General features: G+C 46.3%; 1 protein-coding gene across 5 annotated transcripts in view; it reads right to left on the bottom strand.

The window, feature by feature from the left end:
• dst (dystonin) overlaps nt 1–12,322 on the bottom strand; it is a 647,938-nt gene that overhangs the window by 375,655 nt on the left and 259,961 nt on the right. The window lies entirely within an intron of this gene.

The following is a 12,322-nucleotide window of genomic DNA, read 5'->3' as shown; positions in this document are numbered from 1 at the left end:
GCAAGATGATCACAGGATTTGATGGGTAGATAAAGAGAAACTATTTCCTCTGGTGGGGGAGTTCAGAACAAGGGGCCATAGCCTTTTAAAAAAGGTGAGAAGGCAGACCCTGGTAACTATAGGCCCATCAGTTTATCAGTAATAGGTAAGATGATTGAAAGAATCATAATGGATGCAATATATGAGTACTTGGACAGGGACATATTAGAGTCATAAAAAGAGGTCATATCTCAAAAATCTGATTGTATTTTTTGAAAAGTTAAAAATTGGTGGATGAGGGAAGCCTAGTAGACATAGAAACATAGAAAATAGGTGCAGGAGTAGGCCATTCGGCCCTTCGAGCCTGCACCACCATTCAATATTATCATGGCTGATCATGCAACTTTAGTACCCCATTCCTGTCTTTTCTCCATACCCCCTGATTCCATTAGCCGTAAAGGCCACATCTAACTCCCTTTTGAATATATCCAACGAACTAGACTCAACAACTTTCTGTGGTAGAGAATTCCACAGGTTCACAATTCTCTGGGTGAAAACGTTTCTCTTCATCTCGGTCCTAGATGGCTTACCCCTTATCCTCAGACTGTGACCCCTGATTCTGGACTTCCCCAACATCGGGAACATTCTTCCTGCATCTAACCTGTCCAATCCCGTCAGAATTTTATATGTTTCTATGAGATCCCCTCTCATTCTTCTAAATTCCAGTGAATATAAGCCTAGTTGATCCAGTCTTTCTTCATATGTCAGTCCTGCCATCCCGGGAATCAGTCTGGTGAACCTTCGCTGCACTCCCTCAATAGCAAGAATGTCCTTCCTCAGATTAGGAGACCAAAACTGCATACAATACTCAAGGTGTGGTCTCACCAAGGCCCTGTACAATGGCAGCAAGACCTCCCTGCTCCTATACTCAAATCCCCAAGCTATGAAGGCCAACATGCCATTTGATTTCTTTGCTGTCTGCTGTTCCTGCATGCCTACTTTCAATGACTGATGTACCATGACACCCAGGTCTCGTTGCACCTCCCCTTTTAATAATCGGTCACCATTCATATAATCGTCTGCCTTCCTGTTTTTGCCACCAAAGTGGATAACCTCACATTTATCCACATTATACTGCATCTGCCATGAATTTGCCCACTCACCTAACCTGTCCAAGTCACCCTGCAGCCTCTTAGCATCCTCCTCATTGCTCACACTGCCACCCAGCTTTGTGTCATCTGCAAACTTGGAGATATTACATTCAATTCCTTCATCTAAATCATTAATATATATTGTAAATAGCTGGGGTCCCAGCACTGAACCTTGCGGTACCCCACTAGTCACTGCCTGCCATTCTGAAAAGGACCATTATTCCCACTCTTAGCTTCCTGTCTGCCAACCAGTTCTCTATCCACGTCAATACATTACCCCCAATCCCATGTGCCTTAATTTTACACACTAATCTCTTGTATGGGACCTGGTCAAAAGCCTTTTGAAAGTCGAAATACACCACATCCACTGGTTCTCCCTTAACCACTCTAATAGTTATATCCTCAAATAATTCTAGAAGATTAATCAAGCACGATTTCCCTTTCATAAATCAATGCTGACTTGGACCAATCCTGTCACTGCTTTCCAAATGCACTGCTATTACATCTTTAACAATTGATTCCAGCATTTTCCCCACTATCGAGGTCAGGCTAACCAGTCTATAATTACCCGTTTTCTCTCTCCCTCCTTTTTTAAAAAGTGAGGTTACATTAGCTACCCTCCAATCCATAGGAACTGATCCAGAGTCCATGGAATGTTAGAAAATGACCACTATTTCTAGGGCCACTTCCTTAAGTACTCTGGGATACAGACTATCAGGCCCTGGGGATTTATCAGCCTTCAATCCCATCAATTTCCCTAACCATTTCCTGACTAATAAGGATTTCCCTTAGTTCCTCCTTCTCACTAGACTCTCGGTCCCCTCGTATTTTCGGGGGAGGTTATTTGTGTCTTCCTTAGTGAAGACAGAACCAAAGTATTTGTTCAATTGGTCTGCCATTTCCTTGTTCCCCATTATAAATTCACCCAATTCTGACTGCAAGGGACCTACATTAGTCTTCACTACTCTTTTTCTCTTCACATATTTATAGAAGCTTTTGCAGTCAGTTTTTATGTTCCTTGCAAGCTTACTCTCATACTCTATTTTCCCCCTCCAATTAAACCGTTAGTCCTTCTGTGCTGAATTCTAAATTTCCCCCAGTCCTCAGGTATGCTGCTTTTTCTGGCCAATTTATATGCCTCTTCCTTGGATTTAACATTATCCCTAATTTCCCTTGTTAGCCACAGTTGAGCCACCTTCCCAGTTTTATTTTTACGCCAGACAGGAATGTACAATTGTTGTAGTTTATCCATGTGATCTTTAAATGTCTGCCATTGCCTATCCACAGTCAATCCTTTAATTATCATTCGCCAGTTTATCCTAGCCAATTCACGTCTCATACCATCAAAGTTACCTTTCTTTTAGTTCAGGACCCTCGTCTCTGAATTAACTGTGTCACTCTCCATCTTAATGAAGAATTCTACCATATTATGGTCACTCTTCCCCAAGGGGCCTCGCACAACAAGATTGCTAATTAATCCTCTCTCATTACACAAGACCCAGTCTAGGATGGCCTGCTCTCCAGTTGGCTCCTCGACATATTGGTCTAGAAAACCATCCCTTATACACTCCAGAAAATCCTCCTCCACTGTATTGCTACCAGTTTGGCTAGCCCAATCTATATGTAGATTAAAGTCACCCATGATAACTGCTGTACCTTTATTGCACACATCCCTAATTTCCTGTTTGATGCCATCCCCAACCTCACTACGACTGGTGGTCTGTACACAACTCTCACTAGTGTTTTCTGCCCTTTGGTGTTTCGCAGCTCTACCCATGCAGATTCCACATCATCCAAGCTAATGTCCTTCCTTACTATTGTGTTAATCTCCTCTTTAACCAGTAACGCTACTCCACCTCCTTTTCCTTTCTGTCTATCCTTCCTGAATATTGAATACCCCTGGATGTTGTGTTCCCAGCCTTGGTTACCCTGGAGCCATGTCTCCGTAATCCCAATTACATCATATCTGTTAACAGCTTTCTGCGCAGTTAATTCATCCACCTTATTACGAATGCTCCTCGCATTGAGACTCACAGTCTTCAGGCTTGTTTTTTTAACACACTTTGTCCTTTTAGAATTATGTTGTAATGTAGCCCTGTCTATTTAGATTTCCAAAAAGCATTTGACAAGGTATCGCACAAGAGGCTTCTCTCTAAGATCAGAGCCATATTTGGTGGAAATATGTTGAGTTGGATTCAGTACTGGCTGGCAGGGTGCAGGCAAAGTTTTAGATGGATTTGGATCTGTTTGGAGACCGGTCACCAGTGGTGTCCTGCAGGGATCGGTGCTGGGACCGTTGCTTTTTACTATTTTTGTTAATGATCTGGTTTCAGGGGTTGGTGGCACAATTTGCAAATGATACCACAATCTGTGCAAGTGCTAGAACTGTAAAAGAGGCTCGTCTGCTTGAAGCAGATCTTAATACATTGGGAGATTGGGCTCAAGACTGGAAAATGATGTAATAACTGAGATAAGTGCAGTGTTATGCCTGTGGGCAGGGAAAACACTCAACATTCATACACCCTCCAGGGAAAGGCATTAAAGACAGTGGAGCTAGAAAGAGGTTTGGGTATTCTAGTGCATACATCCTTAAAGATACACGAACAATGCCGTGCAGCGATATCAAATAGGGAGCTGGAGTGTAGGACAACTGAGTGTAAGACGAGGCGTACTGCTTTGTCCTTATACAAGACCTTAGTCAGGCCGCACTTGGAATACTGTGTCCAGTTTTGGTCTCCTTATATGGTGGGTGATATTGAGGCTCTGGAAAGGGTGCAGAAGAGGGCCACTAGACTAATTGCAAGTCAAAAGCATCTTAGTTATCAAGGTAGGTTAAAAGAGTTGGGACTCTAAACCTTTGAGCAGCGTAGACTTAGGAGCGATATGATTGAGGTTTACAAGATAATGAGGGGAATAGACGGCATTCCAGCTGACAGCTTATTTCAATTAAATAAGTTAGGCAGGACCAGGGGGCACAAATTTAAGTTGTATAAGGCTAGAGCTAGGTTAGGTGTCAGGAGATAGTTCTTTTCCCAGAGAATTTTAGACCTCTGGAACAAGCTACCATTTCATGTGGTGGCTGCAGACTCACTGAATTGCTTCAAGCAGAAGCTGGATTTGTTTCTGGCTGCGGTGATTACCTCTTACAGAAGGTAGGTACTGCAGGGAATTTAATGGCCAGAGTGAACTCCTGGACGAGTTTCGATTGCCTACATGGGTCGGAGAGAAATTTCCCAGATTTTTTCCCCCAAATTGGTCTGGGTTTAAAAAAAATTTTTTTTTTGCCTTTCCCAGGAGATGGTTTGGGGTGGGGTGGGGTGGAGTGTATATGTTGTGATACACAAGGTTTCACAATTGTGTGGGACAGGCTCGATAGACCAGATGGTCTTTACCTGTCCGTCATTGTTCGTATTAATTACAATTAGAGCTAAGCCGTTCAGGGGTGATGTCAGGAAAGCACAGCTTCACACAAAGGGTAGTGGAAATCTGGAACTCTCTTCCCCGAAAAAGCTGTTGAGGCTGGAGGTCAATTGAAAATTTCAAAACGGAAATTATTCGATTTTTGTTCGGCAAAGGTATTAAAGGTTACAGAGTCAAGACAGGTAGATGGAGTTCAGACACAGATCAGCCATGATCTCATTGAATAGCGGAACAGACTGGAGGGGCTGAATGGCTTCCTCCTGTTCCTACATTCCTATGACTACACCCAAACTACAGTAAATTACCACAAATATTAACTGTACAATTGGAGGAACAACAAAGCAGCAAGAGACAGCTGGAGAGACAGGGCGAGTTCAGCTGCCATGGCAACAGTGAAAAGCCACAATTAGAACTACTGCTCTATTTTTTTTTAAATTACAAATAGCATGGAGATAATTGACCAGTTAATCTGCTTTTGTGAAGCTGGAGGAGGGATAAATATTGGCCAGGACACCAGGGAGAACTCTTCTGCTCTTCTTCGAAATAGTACCTTGGGATCTTTCACGCTCACCCGAGGGGGCAGACAGTGCTTCGGTTTAACGTCCCAGCTGATAGTGCGGCATTCTCTGAATACTGAGCAGTGGCAGACTATACTGCATGCTCAAACCTTGGAGTGGGACATAACCTTCTGACTTAGAGGTGAGACTGCTACCCACACGAGCCAAGGTTTCACTAACTCTGTTAACACCAGTTTCTGTTAATGTCATCAGCATCAACATGAACAAGAAAAATAAACACAAAAACTGGAAAAATTAAGGTGATGATTCTCAACTTTGTCCAGAATGTCCTGAGCAAATAGATTACCTAATCAAATGCTTTTCCCAAGTTTGTGTGAAGGATGATTGTTGGTGTTATCCAGGTGTGCCTTATGTCATACTTCAGTTAACTTTTTCTACTCTTTCCATTTCAGCACTTCACGGTCGATTAAGCCTTTGCTATTTAGATATTTTGCAACATTTTTTCTCTTCAAGACGTGCAAGTTAGAAATGGGTGAGAAACAGTAACTTAACACCAACATTATTCTGGGCTCAACATGAAATAGAGGGTGCAACGAAAGAAGGAAAAACGTTGCATTTATAGAGCACCCTCCATGGCCTACGGACATCAAAAGGCATTTTACAGACAATGAAGTACTTTGGAAGTATCGTCACTGTTGTAATGTAGGAAACGCGGCAGCCGATTGATGCACAAAGAGCAATGAGATAATATCGAGATAATCTGTTTACTGATGTTGGTTGAGGGATAGATATTGACCAGGACACCAGGAGAGCTAAAAACAGAGAATGCTGGAAATCTCAGCGGGTCAGGCAGCATCTACGGAGAGAAAAACAGAGTTAACGTTTCGAGGTCCCCTCGTCACCTCTTTTTCCAGTACATTGGTGACTGCATCGGTGCCATTTACTGTTCTCACCCTGAACTTGAAAATGTCATTCACTTTGCATCCAATTTCCAGCCTTCCCTCGCCTTCATCACATGGTCCATCTCCCACTCTTCCCTTCCCTGTCTCCATTTCTGGGGAAAGGCTTTTGACCAGTGTCCACTCGAAGCCCACCGGCTCCCACAGCTACCTGGACCAAAGTTCCTCCCACCTCGCATCATGCAAGGGACTCCATTCCGTTCTCCCAGTTTCTCCGTCTCTGTCGCACCTGCTCTGACGACGTCACCTTTCACACTAGTGCCTCTGACATGTCTTCCTTTTTCCTCAACCGAGGATTTCCCTCCGCCATGGTTAACATGGCCCTCGACCGTGTCTGTTCTATTTCCGCACCTCTATTCTCACCCCTTCCTCACCCTCTCAGAACCACAACAGGGTTCCCCTTGTCCGCATCTTTCACACCACCAGCTTCCACGTTCAACTGATGATCCTCCGCCATTTCCGCCACCTCTAGCGTGATCCCACCACCAATCACATCTTCCCCTCACCTCCGCGGCACCCTGGTCCATTCCACAGTTACCCCCAGCACCCCTTCCCTTCCCAAGGCACCTTCCCCGTGCAAGTGCAGGAGATGCAACACCTGCCCTTTTAATTACTCCCTTCCCACTATCCAGGGCCCCAAATACTCCTTCCAGGTGAAACAACGATTTACTTGTACTTCTTTCAATTTAGTATACTGTATTCGCTGCTCACGGTGTGTACTCCTCTACATTGGGGAGATCAAGCGTAGAGTGGGTGACCGCTTTACAGAACACCTCTGTTCAGTCCGTAAGTGTGACCCTGAGCTTCCAGTCACCAGTCACTTTAATTCTCCGCTCCACTCCCACTCTGACCTTTCTGTCCTCGGTCTCCGACACTGTTCCAATGAAGCTCAACGCAAGCTCGAGGAACAGCAACTCATCTTTTGTGTAGGCACTTTACAGCCTTCTGGACTCAACATCGAGTTCGATAATTTCGGAGCATAACCTCTGGCCATCTTTGGCTCCCTTTTCTCCACCTCCCCCCACCCGCATCTTATGTTTTTTGTCTTCTTGCTTCACTTTTTTTTCTCTGTCTATAATGGCAACTGGACATTACTACGCCATTCACACCTTATCCACATTAACCTTTTTCTAACCTCTATCATTACCATTTCAATTCAGCCCATCATCCCTTTTGTCTCTCTAATCTCTCCTGTCTTCCATCCTATCACAGACCTTCCCTTTTTTTCTTTCTTCCTCTCCCCCTTTCAATCCTTAAGAATGTGTTCTTTCCCAACATTCAGCAGTTCTGACGCAGGGTAACCGACCTGAAACATTAACTCTGTTTTTCTCTCCACAGACCCGTTCCGATTTCCAGCATTTTCTCTTTTTATTTCAGATTCCAGCGTCCGCAGTATTTTGCTTTTGCACCAGGAGAGCTCCCCTGTTCTCCTTCAAAATAGTGCCATGGAATTTTTTCCGTTCACCTGAGGATGTATTGTGGCTTCGGTTTAATGTCGCATCCGAAGGATGGCACCGCCGACACCTTCCCCCATCAGCAATATATCCTGGGATCACCATTTACCAGAAACTCAACTGGACCAGCCACATAAATGCCCTGGCTACTAGAGCAGGTCAGAGGCTGGGTATTCTGCAGCGAGTGTCTCACCTCCAGACTCCCCAAAGCTTCCCCATCACCTAAAAGGCACAAGTCAGGAATGTAATGGAAACGTCTCCACTTGCCTGGATGGGTGCAGCTACAACAACACTCAAGAAGCTGGACAACATCCAGGACAAAGCAGCCCGCTTGATCGGCACTTCTCAAATTGCCAAAATACCCAGCCCCTCCACCACCAGCGTAATGTGGCTGTAGTGTGCAGTATCGACAGAGTGCACTGCAACACACCATGGCTTCTTCGGCAGCACCTCACAAACCCCTGACATCCACCACCCAGGAGAAGTGCTGCACTGTCAGGAGGTGCCATCTTTCAGATAAGACGTTAAACCGAGACCCGGTCTGCCCTCTCAGGTGGACGCAAGAGATCCCATGGCACTGTTCAAAGATGAGCAGGGAGATCTCCCTGGTGTCCTGGACAATATTTCTCTCAAGATAAACGTGACAGGCCGTAAAAGGCGCTATATAAATGCGAGATCGTTCTTTTCTTTTCTAACTATGCATTACACAAGAGAAAATGACTACAGAGTAAGGTTTCAACTAGAGACGAGCATTCCAAAAGCTTGGCTTCCAAGGTGAATTGCCATTTGGCTGGTCCAAAGCTAAGAGCTTGGCTCAGAAAGCTGCAGAGTCTGGATCACCCAAAAGCCTAACACTACTTAATATTAAATGTGTGGTGAAACATTTCACCATGAGTTACTTTTTTATGCACCTCCTAGGTTTAATCCTGAAGCTGCCTGCACAGGCAATTGGATATAATGCAAATAAATTTGCAAATATTTTGCCAACCAAGGATTAGGCAGGTTGGGGCCTATTGCAGCAAAGCAATTAAATGCAATGAGTCTCTTCCAACTGTCATGTATCCTACGTGGTTACTGCTTGTACTATCACAAGGTGTGCCACCAGAGGGCACAGCAGTGGGAGACTTGTAGGTTACCTGTACAGGTGTGCCAGGCCGAGTATAAAAGGCAGGCCATCAGGTGTGATCCTCACTCTGGAGTTATCAATAAAGGATTAAGGTCACTACAGTTCAAGTACAACACATTGCCTCGTGGAGTCATTATCAGAGCATCTAAGGACAACAATTGGCGACGAGATTACGGACCCTCACGCAAAAATGGCTATATTTGGTACATTGCAGCAGTTCGCCGATGGTGATGATTGGGACACCTTTGTGGAGAGGCTCGACCATTTCTTCACAGCAAATGACCTGGCAGGTGACAATCCGGCCACACTGGCTGATAAGCGCAGAGCTATCCTGCTAACCAGTTGTGGGCCCACTGTCTATGGCCTCGTCGGGGACTTGCTGGCACCAGCAAAGACAACGACAAAGACGTATGAGGAGCTTGTAACGCTGATCCAAGAACAACTCAAGCCCAAAGAGAGCATCCTCACAGCCAGACACCGGTTTTACACCCACTGACGGCCCGAAGGCCAGGAAATAGCGAAATATGCTGCAGACCTCAGGAGGCTGGCGGCACCATGTGATTTCGGCGAACATCTCACCAAAGCGCTGCGTCATATCTTTGTCATTGGAATTGGCCATGACGGCCTTCTTCATAAGCTACTGTCTGCGGATACTACAGTCACTTTGCAGAAGGCCATCTACGTGAGCCAGGCATTCATGACCTCGACCTGTGGCTCTAAGAGGATGGCTCACCCTCAGGACTCAAACCCGGCAAGTACTGTGCACAGAGTGGCGCCTTTTAGAGGCTGGACTGTAGAACGTGAACCTTCTCAGGGATGAGAGAACAGGGCCGAGTCCCTTAACTCAGAGTCCGCCGAGGGAGGCTAACCGAGTAGCTCCATGTTGGCGTTGCGGAGAGAATCACAGGGCTCACCAGTGCCGCTTTAAAGACTATGTGTGTAAACGCTGCAGCACAAAGGGCCACCTCCAGCGAATGTGTAAAAGAAATATGATTCACTGTGTCGATGAAGCGTCTGCAGTTGGCCAGGAATCCAGCGCGGATTATGAAGCGATAGTCAGAGAGGCAGCTCAGCCCCATGATGAGGCATATAGCATGTTTACCTGCACCACTGAGTGTTCCCCGTTGAGGATAGACATCGAGATAAATGGCGTCCAGTCTTCATGGAAGTGGACACTGGGGTGAGCCAGTCAGTAATGAATCAAGAAGCCTTTGAGAGGCTATGGGACAATCAAACTGAACGACCCAAGTTGGTCCTGCTTCAGGCAAAGCTGCGCACCTACATCAATGAACTTATCCCAGTCGTTGGTAGTGTGGATGTAAAGGTATTCCATGATGGCGCAGTGCACAAGCTACCTCCGTGGATTGTTGCAGGTGATGGACCAACGCTACTCAGAAGAAAGTGGATGGAGAAGATCCATTGGAGTTGGGAAGATTTCATCCCTCCAGCGATCGACGTCCCCCGCGCTCAGAGGCAAAGCAAACCCCCACCTGAGGTTGGATCCCGCACCAGAGAACAGACCAGCACAGCACCTGAGGCACAGACCACTCAGCACGACAGCGTAGAGATGATCCAGCTGAGATGACCCGAACGCACCTTCCAGGCTCCAGTGGCAGGACTCCGGAGAAAGAAAATCGGATTCAAAGATGACTTCCCAGCTTCGGTGGCAGAACCTGGGGAGAAGAGGATCACTGCAGTCGGCGCCATGGATGGAGGAAAGATGGCGCCCAAACCACGAGGTGATGCACTGAAGAAAAAGATGGCGACGGCCAGACAACGAGGTGCAGCGCTGATGGAGCAACACGTGGCACCAAACGGAGAAGAGGATTGGGGTAAAGATAGCAAGGCTCTCTTAAAGGAGGCCTGCAACTCACCACACTTAAAGGGACAGTTCCACACTCTCAACCAATGTAATAGTAACTGTGAGTTAGATTTAAAATGTGTAATTGATGATCAGCGTTGTGTACATGCAGTAAGCAAAGAAAAGTCACGCAATCGCGATCGGAGCTACAGGTTATTTACAATGAGTAATGAGACGTTGTGCGATGTAGGATTTCAACGACACACAGTCAATGCAGCGGGCAGACAACCATCAGTAGGACACAGGTCCAACAAAATATTCAACGCAGTCGCCTGCGTCCCTGGGACCAGAGTTGTGCACCATGGAGTGTGGCCACAAGCAGCCAATACACACGAGCTGCAGAGCAAGCGATCTCAGGAGGGCAACGGCACCGGTATCGATACCCTGCCCGGCTCCGACCCTCAGGCACCTGATGGCACCAACCGCCACGAGCCTGAAAGAGCAATCTGTGCTAAGGCACAACCCCCAGGCCCTATTGCCACCAAGGCCATACCCAGGAACAAAGGGTCACCCGCAATAGTACTCCCAAATGGGACCGGGACCTGCCAGGATCCCAAACCAAATAATGCCCAGGCAAGCGAGTCAGCAGTTCCCTGTGCACTGCTAGACCACTGCTCCTCAGGAAGCAGCAGCAACCAGGGGCGCAAGGAGAGGACAGGGAGGTCACAGGCATCTGTGAACCTGCCCGACGCTAGGAGCAACGGCAAAAGCCCTAAGAGCAGGCAACTTGAGACAACCAGGTTCCCACTGCCAGCACTGGGCACCGCGCCGCCACCAGACTACCTGGACACCATCCAGCAGTGTTGGCACTAGTTTGTCCTCACGCACCGGCGCTGACCCCAGCACTGACTCCAAGAATATTCCAAGCATGTACCATGAATGCAATATTGTAAATGCAAATTTTTTGGGGACTTGAATGTATATGAATGTAATGAGCCAATGGCACCATCTGTATGTGGGGGCGGGGGGGGGGGTGGGGGGGAAGGAGAAAATGGAGTGGTCAAGGACACACAAACAGAAACCACCAGCACTCTACTGCCAATGAAATAACACCCACTCACCCAAGATGGAAACAACCAAATAGAGCTAAGCCCAGAGAAAAGTCAATGCAGAGGTGATTTGCACTAAAGGAAGAGTGATGTCATGTATCCTATATGATTACTGCTTGTACTATTACAAGGTGTGCTACCAGAGGGCACCGCAGTAGGAGACTTGTAGATTACCTGTACAGGTGTGCCAGGCCTAGTATAAAAGGCAGGTCACCAGATGTGATCCTCACTCTGGAGTTATCAATAAAGGACAAAGGTCACTACATTCAAGTACAACACATTGCCTCGTGGAGTCATTATCAGAGCATCTAAAGACATAACACCAACCAAGTCAACACATCCGTCACAAAAGTTCTCTCGAGAAATCCAGTTGTGTTGCACGATTAAATTTTCTAAAGGCAACACATTTAAATATTTCCTACAAACTGGAACACTGCGTGCAGTTTGGTTTCCATATTTACGAAAAGATATACTTGTTTTGGAGTTCAGAGAAGGTTCACGAGATTGATTCTGGAAAGGAGGGGGTTGACTTATGAGGAAAGGTTGAGTAGGTTGGACCTCTACTCATTGGAATTCAGAAGAATGAGAGGTGATCTTATCGAAACGTATAAAATTATGAGGGGGCTTGACAAGGTGGATGCAGAGAGGATGTTTCCACTGATGGAGGAGACTAGAACTAGAAGGCATAATCTTAGAATAAGGGACCGCCCATTTAAAACAGAAATGAGGCGAAATTTCTTCTCTGAGCGTTGTAAATCTGTGGAATTTGCTGCCTCAGAGAGCTGTGGAAACTGGGACATTGAAT

Source organism: Pristiophorus japonicus, chromosome 7 (genome assembly GCF_044704955.1).
Source record: "Pristiophorus japonicus isolate sPriJap1 chromosome 7, sPriJap1.hap1, whole genome shotgun sequence".
NCBI classification, from domain to species: Eukaryota; Metazoa; Chordata; class Chondrichthyes; family Pristiophoridae; genus Pristiophorus; species Pristiophorus japonicus.
This window is presented reverse-complemented; position numbering and strand designations above follow the sequence as displayed.